The sequence below is a fragment of the Bombus pascuorum genome, chromosome 10 (assembly GCF_905332965.1).
Source record: "Bombus pascuorum chromosome 10, iyBomPasc1.1, whole genome shotgun sequence".
Lineage (NCBI taxonomy): Eukaryota > Metazoa > Arthropoda > Insecta > Hymenoptera > Apidae > Bombus > Bombus pascuorum.
The window spans coordinates 14338399-14351582 of record NC_083497.1 but is presented as its reverse complement, the minus strand read 5'-3'; the positions used below and the strand labels follow the sequence as shown (position 1 = coordinate 14351582).

The 13184-nt window shown below is 38.2% G+C and overlaps 1 protein-coding gene and 2 long non-coding RNA genes across 4 annotated transcripts in view; 2 read left to right on the top strand and 1 right to left on the bottom strand.

Annotated features, from left to right (window-relative positions):
* The first annotated feature begins 559 nt into the window (after positions 1-559).
* On the top strand, positions 560-3641 carry LOC132911120 (uncharacterized). Its single transcript, XR_009658912.1, has 2 exons — positions 560-1828; positions 1947-3641. It is a non-coding gene; the product is annotated as an uncharacterized LOC132911120 (long non-coding RNA).
* A 396-nt stretch (positions 3642-4037) lies between these two features.
* The window catches only part of LOC132911100 (uncharacterized), a 131018-nt gene continuing 121871 nt past the window's right edge, over positions 4038-13184 (top strand). Inside the window, exon 1 of the mRNA XM_060967501.1 lies at positions 4038-4120. The gene's annotated coding sequence lies outside the window, so the exon portion shown is untranslated. The remainder of the gene's footprint in view (positions 4121-13184) is intronic.
* LOC132911118 (uncharacterized) overlaps positions 6052-13184 on the bottom strand; it is a 164288-nt gene continuing 157155 nt past the window's right edge. For both annotated transcript variants that reach the window (XR_009658910.1, XR_009658909.1), the window contains one exon: positions 6052-7931. This is a non-coding gene — a long non-coding RNA (uncharacterized LOC132911118). The remainder of the gene's footprint in view (positions 7932-13184) is intronic.

The following is a 13184-nucleotide window of genomic DNA, read 5'->3' as shown; positions in this document are numbered from 1 at the left end:
GAGATAGCAATCGGAAAGAAGATCGGAAATGCGCCTTCCAGAAGAAATTTCTCACGCGAGATGAACAATTGTGGAGCTTTCTAGAAGAAAATGTCTTTGGACCGTTTTTTACGGTATCTTGTTCTATTTTCGAAACGGTATTCTTATAAGCAGCAAATAAAATACTGTATATTTTATCGAAACAATTTTTGTTAAAAGCTGTAGTATTTAATTACGAATTCAAACAGGGTTTTGAAAACAAAGGAAGGCACCAGTTGTCTGTGCGGTTTATTCTACATGCTATTTCGTCTCGGAAAAGGCTCGATTATTCTACGAAGTGTAAAATTATGCAAATGATAACGTTAAAGATATCGCGTAACTACGCAGCAAATAACCAGCAAATACAGTTTTACGGTATAGTACAGTGTCAGTTACTGAAATTTTTATCTTGCCCTTTGCGCACAAACGACGAACGAGTTTGGAAACAACATTTCGTTAATACGACGAAAAAAATTAGCGTGATCAGCTGGAATAAAAGATTGTAATTGTGTCCGAAGACGATCGTGAGACGCAACGCGTTATTTCACGAATGAAAATATCAGCTTTTTGAATCGTATTTTGTATACGAACTTAGTTCGTTTTGAGAAATGTAATTTTTACCAATTCGTCGACGTCATTTCTTAGTTTGAAGCGGAATTTTTGTACCAACAGGACAGATATCGATCGCGTTACTTTACAAACTCAAAGCGATCTACTCTTTGATCTGCCGACGTTCAAGTAGAAAGTCAACTTATCGACTTCATTAATACCACAAACGTTAAAAGTGTATCGACTTTTCACGGTAAAAGGGTGTTGCGTTCATTCGTCAATACCGATATTAAATATCGAAAACTGAACGGTGAAAAAACGCGACCGAACGATTAAACGATTTAATAGGCGAAACAATTCTATGCATGTATAAATATTACTACCATTGTAACGTACGTCTCGAGAATCACGACATAGATCATCATTGATCGTGGCACGTTTACCATTGGAGAATTGACTTATTAATTCGACTTGAAAATGAAATAGCTCACGCCTAATTAGGGTCTATAAATGTATACAACCAAATAAAAGATGCGGAATAATTATCAAATTTTGATTTATTTTATTATAACATTAAAAGTACCGAACTCGTTACCTTGATAGGTTTTAGATTTTTTCCAACCCTGTGACCCATTTCTCACCTATTTTATTACTTTTTCTACTCTTAAAAACATATGTATTTCTTTAAATTCCGAATTTTCTATTCCTTTTTAATTTACCTACTGATTAGTATCGCAAGTTCACTGGTAGATGCGGCACTATGCCCAAAATAGTATTTTGCCAAGCTAATATCACCGATACCATTAGTACCATCTTTTCACCGCTAGGTGACTATAATGTCTCAGAGTCTATGTTTTGATAAAATTCTCGCAGTAGACAATAGAGAAACATTTGGACAAAAACCCGAAGTACGGTTATCAAACTAACCTTGGGATAAACGTAGAATCTCACCCAACAACGCAATCCTGACAAAAGCTGAAATTCCATCATTTACGAGACAGGATCGAATATCTCTATGGTAAATACACTCGGAAAACACTGAATAACCTAACCAATCTTGTGGCAGAATACATTCAAGAATACATAGAACTGGAGGAAACTGTTTTATACAACATCCAATTCGACAAGAAGAGGAGAATAATTGTGAAAGCCTGCTGAGAAGGATCGAACGTATGGATAAAGTACAATACCGTTCGTGCCATCCGGATGTATCTGAATATAAATCCCATATATTTGAAAACGATTACACCATACAACTCAGGTGAATATAAACAGTTTACTTGACCAAACTATTTAAAATTCTCCATGTACAGAATTCATAGACATAATAAATTTATTATTTTTCTCTTACGTACATACCTTTGCGGATGATTCCAAAGCGCTACGGCCAAATCCTACAGAGGCGATTATCGTCCGCCCTGAAATTTGTAGCGGCGGTTCACAAATGGGAGACAATGAACTGCAAATTCTCTGGATATTAGCACACGTGGGTATTCCTGAGAACAAAGAAACAGACCAACCATTCAAAGGAGCCACAACCAAACATACCACCAGACAGTATGAAGAAGTTACCTCTTACAGATTGCTACGGTGTGTTGAAATATAAAATATGGAACGATTCTGAAAACAAATCAAATACTTTACTATCTTCGTTAAATCAGACAGAATATCTTGATTTGTTGTATACTAGACTATTGGTTGTATACTAACTTGATGAAAAGAACGACGAACAGATTGTAAAAGGAAAGACCTCGCGTTCGCTCGAATGATGGAATCATTTGTACAAAGTCTTGATATATCAGCCGTTAGAATAGTAAAAGATCGTTTTAAAGCGAATGATAAAGTATATAGCAATACATTGTAATATTACATTGTTATTTCTCTTATTTTAATTGTAACAGTATCAATATATATTGCATGAATGTATCAAGCTTATATACGTAGGATGATCAAAGTTCAAATAATGAAATGAAAGTTTCGATCAACTTTTCATTTCCGAAAAAGGTTAATTACAAATGTATATAAAAATAATACACGATAGTAACGAATGCACAAATAACAAATACACGAAATGCATGTAAATTTAAAGATTTGCGAATTCTATCGAATAGAACGAAGCACTCGCACGAATAATATTTAATTCCGCGCAAACTACACTTGAAACTATGATTAAAGTCGTATGTGAATAACTGAAAGTGGAAAGTTTGAAATGCATACGCGCGTAAAATGCTCAAACGTGTGAATGTAAGAAATTTATACTTGTGTACACACGTATGTGTCTTTTATATGGACACGAAGCGATTAGTTCCACCTATTCGCTGTTAGATGGTATCCCATGTTCATCGAAGAAACTGCGGTCATGGTGGAACGACTTTTAAAAGTTGTCCAAGTATATGATCTTACTAGGGATGAAGTACAAAATAGTCATGACATGTAACGTTTTTTCGTGTCCCACGTTTGAGTGTCATCTGATATGTATCTTTGTATGAAATGTGCGCGCAATGATCTTATCTTAAATAAAGATTACAATGTCGATCGAACGGCGAAATATGCAAATATATATTACGATAGTAAATCATAATCGATATGCATGCATAATTTCTTCCGATCGATCTATCGTATCGTGGAAGTGTCAGTTTTAGGTGGGAAGCGCAGGAAGAAGAAGCGTAAACGTTTCATCTAGAGGTTAACAGGTAAAGAATCCGATCAATAGCTTTTACATTTGTTTTCATATCGTCGAATTCGTCTACGATTAGAACAATGAGCATTATTTAGAAGAGTTGTCATATAGACACGTATGTATATCTAATCCGATCGCTAAAGTTGGTTAAGAGCAAATATACGTATGTATAACTTCCATATACAATGGCTGACAAGAGTATTTCAAATTAAAATACTTACCGAAGAAAACTTTTATATATATTATATGTATCGTGTATTAGCACTGCAATGACTCAGTAATGAGACATGACTATTAGTGGTTACGTTGATCAAATTTAGGAGCAATTTGAAAATGTACAATGTATAAAAGTTACAAGATATCTACTGTAAATATATATTTACTAGAAAGTTAATACGGGGTATGAACAGCCATCTTAAACACATAACGAGTGTTAAAGATGGCTCCGTTAAATGTTGAAGTTTATTAATGTAATGGGCAATTGGCCGTGTAAATATTTGTTTCGTCTGTACGAAATATTTACTTGCACTAAATATGTACGTACATTTTCAAATTGGTTTCAAATATCACCATAATCGTAATATCGAATCTAATTCGTAAAAGGTTTCTATATATATATGAGTCTTCTAAATTTTCAATTTCGATGTTCCAGTTTCATAGAGATTGGAGTTCGTTAGAATCTTTTTTTTTTACTATTATTAAAATTCCAAATTTTTATAGAATCTTATATTTCATTATCTCAAATTTCCTAAACAACCATCGCTGTTTCACGAAACAGATTATAATAACCCATATTTTGTTGAAGGTTTTTCATTCGTTTCTCTTCTTCCTGTAACCTGGAAAGGACTTTAATGATGCTTCAAAGCCAAGAACGTAAGTAATTTTGTATTTGGTACTTTTAACGTTATTATTTCACGTGTATTTCACATTGAGTACTATCAATTAAAAAGTAGAATCTGATCGAAGATAGAAATTTCTCAATTTACGAACTCGGTTACAAATGACGCAGGTGGGAGAGTCGATAGAGGATAGATTTATATATTCCGTGCCGCGAGAACCAGTCGACAAATTATCCACGATAAACCGTGAAACGCACGGAAGAAACGGCCGGGTCTCGGCAATGAAGCATATTGTTGCAAATTTGCCAATCTAAAAGGAGATTTATTATTCCTGTCCCGTGCAATGCAAAGGTTCGTTATTATGGTCTGTCTATGGACTAGTTTATTTATAGATATTGCGCAAGAGATATCCATTCTGTCCTGACAAGATATTGCGCAAAGCTTACCACGTTACTTCTGTATATTCGCTTCAGGTTTGTCGTTTCACCAATCACCTACGCAACGACCGACCACTATAGTTTTTCCCAATCTCCGAGATGTTAACCTAAACAGAATTTTAAACTAATTTCTCTCTTACGAAGGTCGACCTGTGGCGTTATTTCTCCGGTTACGATCGTGATCTTCTCTATTTCCACGACAATCTATAATCATTCTATCCACAACTACATATGTACGCGTATCCGCATCGATTACCACCTATAGCTTTGTTTTCCACGGGTTGCGTTTGACAAACGAATAAAAACATGTATATTTTCGTAGGAATCACGTATGAGGATCCGTTTACGTCGAATTGTATTGTTCGATTCCGGGTTAAGCGTTTATCTCCATACGCCATACGTTTAACTCACGAACGTGAGGACGAATGGGAACGCGGTTTGACGCTAAAGCTGTAAAAAAATAGAGAACGTATAGTCGCCAATGAATAAATATCTATTATTCGGTTTTCAATACGTTTGTAGGAGAAGGAGCCGATATCGTTGTTATCGTTATTTAAGCGTTTCTTTCGAAACTAATATACCTCTTATATGTTGCCAATACCGTCATTTTTACGTTCCGTGTTCATTTACGGCATAGAAATAATTTCCCTTGTTCATTCGCGGCGAACGTTGTCGGCAGAAAGAATTCAACTATCGGATAGCAACTTTTCCAATTAATCTACGCCGTTGAAAAAGTGTAATAAAGAACGTAAGCAGATAACACACACACAACTTATCCAATGTCTGGTTCTTGTACAAAGTACGATAATTCGGCTTGTTCTTATCGCGAATAATACATTTCGAATGCAGGATAGCGGCTGGTCGACGTGTTAACGGTTTAAACTCGATGCCTGCAATATTATTAGCGGCGATATGATAGAAACTTTTGGTAATAACGAACTTGCCAAGTTATCGTCGGTATAACAGCGGTATCGATGTAATACCTTGCTATAGTAATCGTTAAAAACGTGATTTCTTCGCATGAAATTCTAAAATTCTAAAATTCTAAAACTCGTCCTTCGCCACTACGATTCGTTGCTTTTCTAGTTTTGAACGGTGAAAGTTAAAGGCCGAGCATAAACCTAATAACTTCTTGCGCGCTCCCCTTTCGGCGATGGGACGCTTTTGATGAATTAACTGCCTGGGGTAAACTCGTATTTAAATGGAAATAATTCGTGGGATTATCGTTGTCCCTTGTCGTTATTACTTTACCGAAGACGATTAAATATTATTGGATAAGTAATTCGTTTGGTAATCGGTTCTTAAGTAGCGGATGGCGATAACTTAATTCGAGTAGGGTTCGCAAATTTTAATTTGCTCGTCCACGTCTTTACTTTCGCGTTAATAATTGGTTCGTTTGTGATAGATAATTTTTATTTATTTCGTGAAAATGTTAGGAATGGGATTCGCGCGTGTACAGGTGTAAGCATTAACAGTTTTCGGGATATAAAGTTAGGGATATTATTACAACTTAAATAATTTGGACAGATTGTTTTCTTAATTTTTTAATAGTTCTTTCAGTTACCTTTTATCGTACAATATCTGCTTGGTTTTCGCATACAAGAATGAACGAATTAAAGACTCGTTATTTACACGCGATGGAATATAATTTTAAATATAAAAGTTTAAATGTGTGAAATTGGATTCTCTCAACCATATCGGCTTTAAACCAGTTGGTTATTGATTTACATATATAGGAGGAAGCCTGACAGTGACGGAAACCAGATCGTAACGCTTCGGTTGATTTATTAGTCTTTCCAAGGCCTGCCTAATTTCATTGCTAATTTTAGACCAATTCTTAGACGCATCGTTTGCGACATCGACAAAGTTTTTTATTCCACAAGGTTAACTTTCTTCCGAGTCGTTTATCGCAGCACTGAAATTCTCAAATTTTCAAAAGAAATAAATTTGTGATTAGGAAAAGTTTCTATTTCTTTTCGATTAGAGGTTAAGCGGATTGATATTTTATTTGAATCACAAAATGTACATGAATGATTCAGAAATATAATATACATATATAATAATTTCTTTAATCGTGTTCACGATGTAACGAAAATTGGGCGAATATAATTTCTCCTTTTGATACGATCCCAACTTTTGTCTACAAGAGATCCATGGAAGCAGCGCAATTCCCAATTTTATTCTAAGGTCTTACCATTCGAGTTTACTTGTTGATTCCGACGCACTCACACACCTGAAACTTTGCTCACCTTTATTTTCTCAAAGTAAGAGAGCACGAGGGCCAGGTAAAAAGCAAATTTCAGGCGTAAGAGTACTGTCGAGGATGCTTGATTTCCACCTAGGTATTTATCGCGTACTTCGCCCTGCTTACCCTCGTAAATCAACTTTTTTCAAGGAAATGTTAGCTTTCGCACGCTTTATCGAATCTCTGGCATCGATACTTTGAAAACGGTTCATTCCGATATAGATAGATACCTACGTATTGCTTTCAGAAATTTCGCCGTTTCAAACTCTTTTAATCTTGAAAACCGATTCGCGTCTCTCGCGTGTAATATTTATAATAAACATATGAAACGTAATTCGTTGATCACGGATCTTTTTTTTTTTTTTGAAAATGAAAACGGTATAGCTTTTGTTAAAAAAACACGAATCGATTGTTCGTTCCGGTACATATTTGTATATGGCTTCGCGAGCCAATACAAGAAATATTCTCATCGTTATACAACGAACTTTACGACGCGATTTATCACTAGATACGGTGGACTTTAGAATAGTTTGGAGGTTTTCCAGTCGATGGCAGTTTTTCAATGCCGACGCTCGACCGGAGATCGTTATTGTTGGTTATTCGTTGCATCGACTATGATGGATCCATAGGCCGAGGAAAGAAATCACACGCTGCGACGATAGACTGTCACGGACACACCTGAAACTTTGCTCACCCAGAAGGAAAAGTACGGGCAGAGCAAAGAGTCAGGCCCGACCGTAACGTTCGAATTTTACAGTGGCGGGGCATGCTCGAGTGTTTCTTCTTTCCGTTGTCACGTTGCTCCGGGCGAGGAACGCGCTACCTCTTCTCCGATTTTACGCAATAGCGCCGCCACGAGGACACTGGAAAATAGAGGCGCAGAGATTCTTCATCGAGAGAGTAGTAGATCCGAGGGAATGAGTTACCGGTAAGACAGGGACCTCGAGAGCCATCAGAAGTTGCGGAAAAATAGGCTGTCGGATAGTGAAGGAGAGAATCGAAGGGAAAGAAAGAAGTGAAGAGCGCGGAGAGAACTCTGCGAAGCTCCGCACTCAGCAGTGGCAGCCAAGGAATCAAGACCGCACCATGTTTCATCCTACTATTCGCTCTTTCTCCCTTTGCCTCGAGAGACGACACTCGAATCTCCATTGTTCGTGGTTCGGCTGAAACAGAATTGAAAAGACGCGTGATATTTACCAATAGATTCCATTCAGGCCGCAAATAATTCATAGGGTGACGGGGTCAACGAACGGATTCTAACAGAACGGACTCTAATCGTTTTTAAGACTTTTTTAAGGAGTTCATTGTGTTTGAAACGGTGAGCTCGATGATCGATAAAACGGTGGTCCGAATGTTTGATCGTGGTATTACCGCGTTATCGCTAGAAATAGCTACCAAGTTTACGAAGAGTCTTTCTATGTCTTTTTCGATTGAAATCGATTGCAACTTTTATTCTTAATCGAGCGTTCGATTGTAAAATTGAACGAGTCAGCTTGGAGTAATCAGATTTTCAACAAACGCTTCTTTTCGATAAGACGATGTAAAAACATTGTAACTGTTCTGTTTCTCGTGTGTCAGAATCATACGTAATCCCATCGTTACATACACTTTGCTAAATACCTGATCGACCGTGAGCGAGGGCCCCTAAACCGATTACCACAGTTTATGCTGTGCCGTAGTAACAGCTACCCATATAAGTGCGTCTAACAGCAACTTAAATGTATCCGAAAGCCTGTTAAAGATCAATCTAATTTCAAATTAATCGATGGTTATTAATCTTCCACTTTCGCGACGATGGGAATTTCCACGGGAAAGTAATTAGCAATTTACCTTGCAACTTCAGAGTTTGAACATTTGATAAAACATCTTCACACCGAGTTTAGAGAAGATGAAAATTTTATTTAAAATTCCGGGACGACGATACTTATATGTATATGTATATGTATATTATTATTATTATATAGCGATTTCTATCTGTCGTATTTGTTCGATAAATCGCTTGTTGTTCGCGGAAATCGGATTTTCATTAAACGCTTCCTGGAACAGAAAAAGACATTCATAAATAACCATTATGGACATAATCACGGCTCATCGCAGTGCTAATGAGATTTCAAAATGTTGTGTAAGACGCGCGTAACGTATTCGTAAGACGTTTTTGTAGCAGGTATTGAAATAATTTGGTGAGTCATCGTATAACTCTAATTTGCCAAATGTTCACGTTATAAAGGTTTTTCGGTCTTGTGCGTTCCTGTTCTTCCGTTGCTCTATCCGTTAAGGTCAAACCTGACCGATTCCATGCTCCAAGCCGAAGAGATAGAGTGGTCAATTTCCACGCACCCAGCAGATTTCAGGAAGTTGGTATTTTTCTATGTATACTATATATATATCTGATGGTTATTTGGTGTCCGTGGCAGCCTGGAAGATGGTAACACGAAAGAGAGATCCGCCATCTGCAGACGCAGTTTGTCAGAGGGCAAACTCGGTGTCCAGCAGCGGAGAGTATAGCGTTACGGTTGGATGTCAGTGACCGGAGCATAAACCCAAGATAGTTTCACCATTACATCGACGTCTTCCTTCTTGGCTTGGCTCCTTTCTGTCGGCCTGTACCATCCGCACAGCCACGCACGGTCGCTCGTTCGCCGTGGCCGCAACACCTGAGTGTCTCCAGTTGCAAATGCACGCGTCAATAAGCTGCTTTCCACCTCGAGGATTCCCTCCGCCCAACCAAAGATTCGTTTCCTCGATCCGGTACGATTCATCGTTCGATTCGATCCAAGTCACTCGAAACTCGAACGGAAACTCTTTTTACCGATCGTAACAATCGATTGTTCGATTAATCGTTGGTTTCGTTCTATGGTTACTCCGGTGCTGTTCCAAAAGAGAAATTCGCCTTTTGAATTTAATTAGGTTCGCGATTTTCATTAGCGCGATCAGAGCCAGCCACGCGATGACCTACTCTCTTCGTTTCGCGAGCCATGATATATTATCGTTGAATGTTTAATCGAACGGTTACTGGAAATTCGCTAGCTTAGCCGTCGTGATTTAGTGATCTCTATTTTTGGAAAATGAAGTTCGAGTTAAGATGATTTCTATTCGCCGATTAGCGATATGACAAAAACCAAAGGATCGTGATAAAAGATGGGAGAATAGTTGCGAATAGGAAACATTACTTTTACGAGGCGCTTAGAGCGCACATGGAATAATAGTATTAATAACGCGCAAGTGAATCGAATTGTGTAATTGATGGTGTAAAAAGATCCAGGCCAGCTTGTTTCCGATTACGTGTAACATGGTAGGAGATTCGATCCAACCGTATCTTGTGTAATTGGCACACTTTACATCACCTCCGTACTAATATCTTCTCACGCGTACTAATAAGGATCATATAAAATTACGTTCGTGAAATTCTATAGAGAAACTAATACGTTCGATGTTTTTATTAACTTGAAAAACCTGTCTCTTCTTCGCAGGTTATATAACATTTCCAAGTCATGGAAATTCGGTAAATTAGAAATAAGGAATTTTAGATACGATACCCCAACTTTCGATAAGAGAGAGGAAACTCGTATCATGTACTAACTGATGAAAAACGAATCTAATTGAAATCGTCATAATCGGCTATAATCGAACGGTACCGGTTGAGAGTTAACGCGAAACAGCAATTCATTTATTCTTACCTGTTACGATACGAACAATTGTCTCTGAATAGCAACGTGCGATAGAGTGTCGTTATCTTTATGCTAGCGAAATATTTGTTAGGAATTTAGCGTATTAATCGATTTGACGAGCAGTGGTCATAAAATTGAGTTTCGCCTCGGACGAGGTCGGCGACAACGTCGGCGATCGGGAAGAAACGAAGCTATGGTCGATCGATAGACGCCGAATTGTTGAGCCCCGTGCATCATAAAGGCTAACGACCGCAGGCAGTTTGGCAGCGTTTGTGAAAGCGGTCTTTCTTCGAAGTAATGCAGCCGGAATCATGCGATGACGAGAGCGATTATGAACGTGCCAGCGAACGAAGGGAGACAGAGTGCGCTTTCATTTGGTATGCGTGGATGCGTGTTTGCGTGAACGAACGGGGATCAGGGTGAATCAGGAGGAGAGTCTGAATGACAGCAAAATGACGAGAGGAAAGAATAAACGTCGAAACGGAGAAGAGAAAAGCGAGAAAAAAATAGAAAAATAAAAGAGAACGTTTGTGTTTTCGAGTATGTCGTAAATAGGCTTGAATCTGAGTTTGCCGTGCTTTATATTGTATAGAAATTTGCAACGAAACAAAGGGGAAGAAAAGATGGAATGGGAAGACAGAAATGACAGAAATGGCATACACGGTTAAAAATGTCACGTCGGATGCTCTGAAATAACTTCGTTGCCACTTTATCTAGTTGTCTCTGTCCATAACCAGACGCCGCGCCGTGAGGTGTTTGTTTGGATATATATATATACACACAAAATGTGACAGGAAGCCGGAAAAAAAAGACGAACAAGGAGAAAACTAGTGAAAAGGGGGTCAGTAGCGGCGCCACCGACATCAGCACGGAAGGGTTTAAGCAAACATTCGTAATCACACGATCGTTTAATATGTATGGGACTTCCGCGTGACCGTTTAACGCACGCGTAGCTTCCAAAAGCGGCAGTCTGAATACACTGCCATTAACAAAGGGTGAACTATGGAATTTTCGATACTACCGATAGGGAACGAAAATGGATTAAAAATCGTGGAATTAATCGAACAGCGTCAAACAGATCGTACAAATTACGCTGTTGCAAGATAAAAGACAAATTGTTTCCTTCGATGGTAGAGCGATTGCTTCTGGGTGCGTTAAGCGGCGTAACGAAATAGAAATATCGAAAGGGAAAAAACGAATAACGTATCCAGGGACGAATCCGGTTTAATCCATTAAATACTAACGATACGTAATTTTTTCTCAGTCGACCTTTATCGAATTCTGCTTCTTCGTTCTATATGCCGTAAGATTCGTCGACGAAGAACCTGGAAGAAAAGTTCTATTTTCTTTCATATATTCATCGATCTTTTTGCGAGAAAATTTACTCCTAGTAAATGTTCTTCGTTTAATCGATTATCTCATAGACTGTTCGTAGAGAGGTGCGAATGATGTCTGAAACAAGCTCTTAACGGTATAAAAATTTATGTGCTTCGTAATTACACTTATGTAGTACGAGCTGGACGAGATTTATCGACCTCCTCGAGTTTCAAAGAGGACACGCTACTTTCCCAAGGCATTTTTAACGATCGTCGTAGGAACATAAATCATCGTTTTCCCGTGATTTATATATGTTAGCGTCTCGTGTCACGGAGGCGTGGCATAGGCGTGAATCCCCGTAGTGTCTGCTTCTAATTTAATTTATTACATCAGCCCATCAGCGATCCATGACGGTATTAGAGATCCTGTAAATTATTCACGCTGGATCGTGCTCGGTAGTATGTAATTCCATTACGGTCGATTATCCGTTCGAATAACTGCTATTCGGTTTAGATGAATATAAAGTTCGTTTGATACTTGTATTCAATGGTGTAGCTTACGAAAACTGATATAGGAGCTTCAAGACACCGTTATTATCGTCCTTTTCGAGCGAATTAGGATCAGTTATCGATAGGTTATTGTTGTTGTGTCAATGTTCGAGGTAACGGAACGATGTGTTTGAAAGCGTGTATTGATCTGTCAGTCTCTCAAAGACAGTATGGCAAGTCGTTAAATATGATAAATATCTTGAACTATTATCGACGGCGCGTTTTTACCACCAACTATGAGATCTCGTTCGAGTCGTATCTTTCGAATTGATCGAGACGTCGATCTAAGAATTTAACGAGACTAATTTTTATTTCCACGTTATTTATTTAGCGTTATGCAAATTATACGCTGTTTGAAATACCAAGAAGCGCATCGAAGGTAGATCGCGTACCATCTTCGATAACAAAGCTAAAAACCTTATTATTTCTAGAGGAACTCGAAGAGAATTCTCTGTATCGTTATGAAAGGAGAATTTCTAGAATTTTGCTACCAGTTTCAAATATGACCATAGAAATAACGAAAAAATAGGTTCTTTGTACGCGAAGGTTTCGAGCTTAAAATTAACAGCGTTTCGAGCGAAAAATTAAAGAGCCCTCGTAGCTTGATAACAATCCGAGATTCATCGTTACATGGAAAAAGGTACAAGCGATGGCGGAATTGGGGAAAAGGGGTGTAGAGAGGTAGAGAGAAGGGCGGAAGAAAAAGAGGAGACGAAAGAATGCGAGGAGACAAATGGGAATGTGCTTGGAAAGTTTCAATGAGAATAAACGAAACTGTGCGCCCTTTCGTTCGGTCGCGTGAGCATTCTTTCCATCCGTGTGCGTGTACAAGGATGCGAGAGAAAAGAAGAATTCTAGAATGCAGAAACAAAAGAAAATGGAG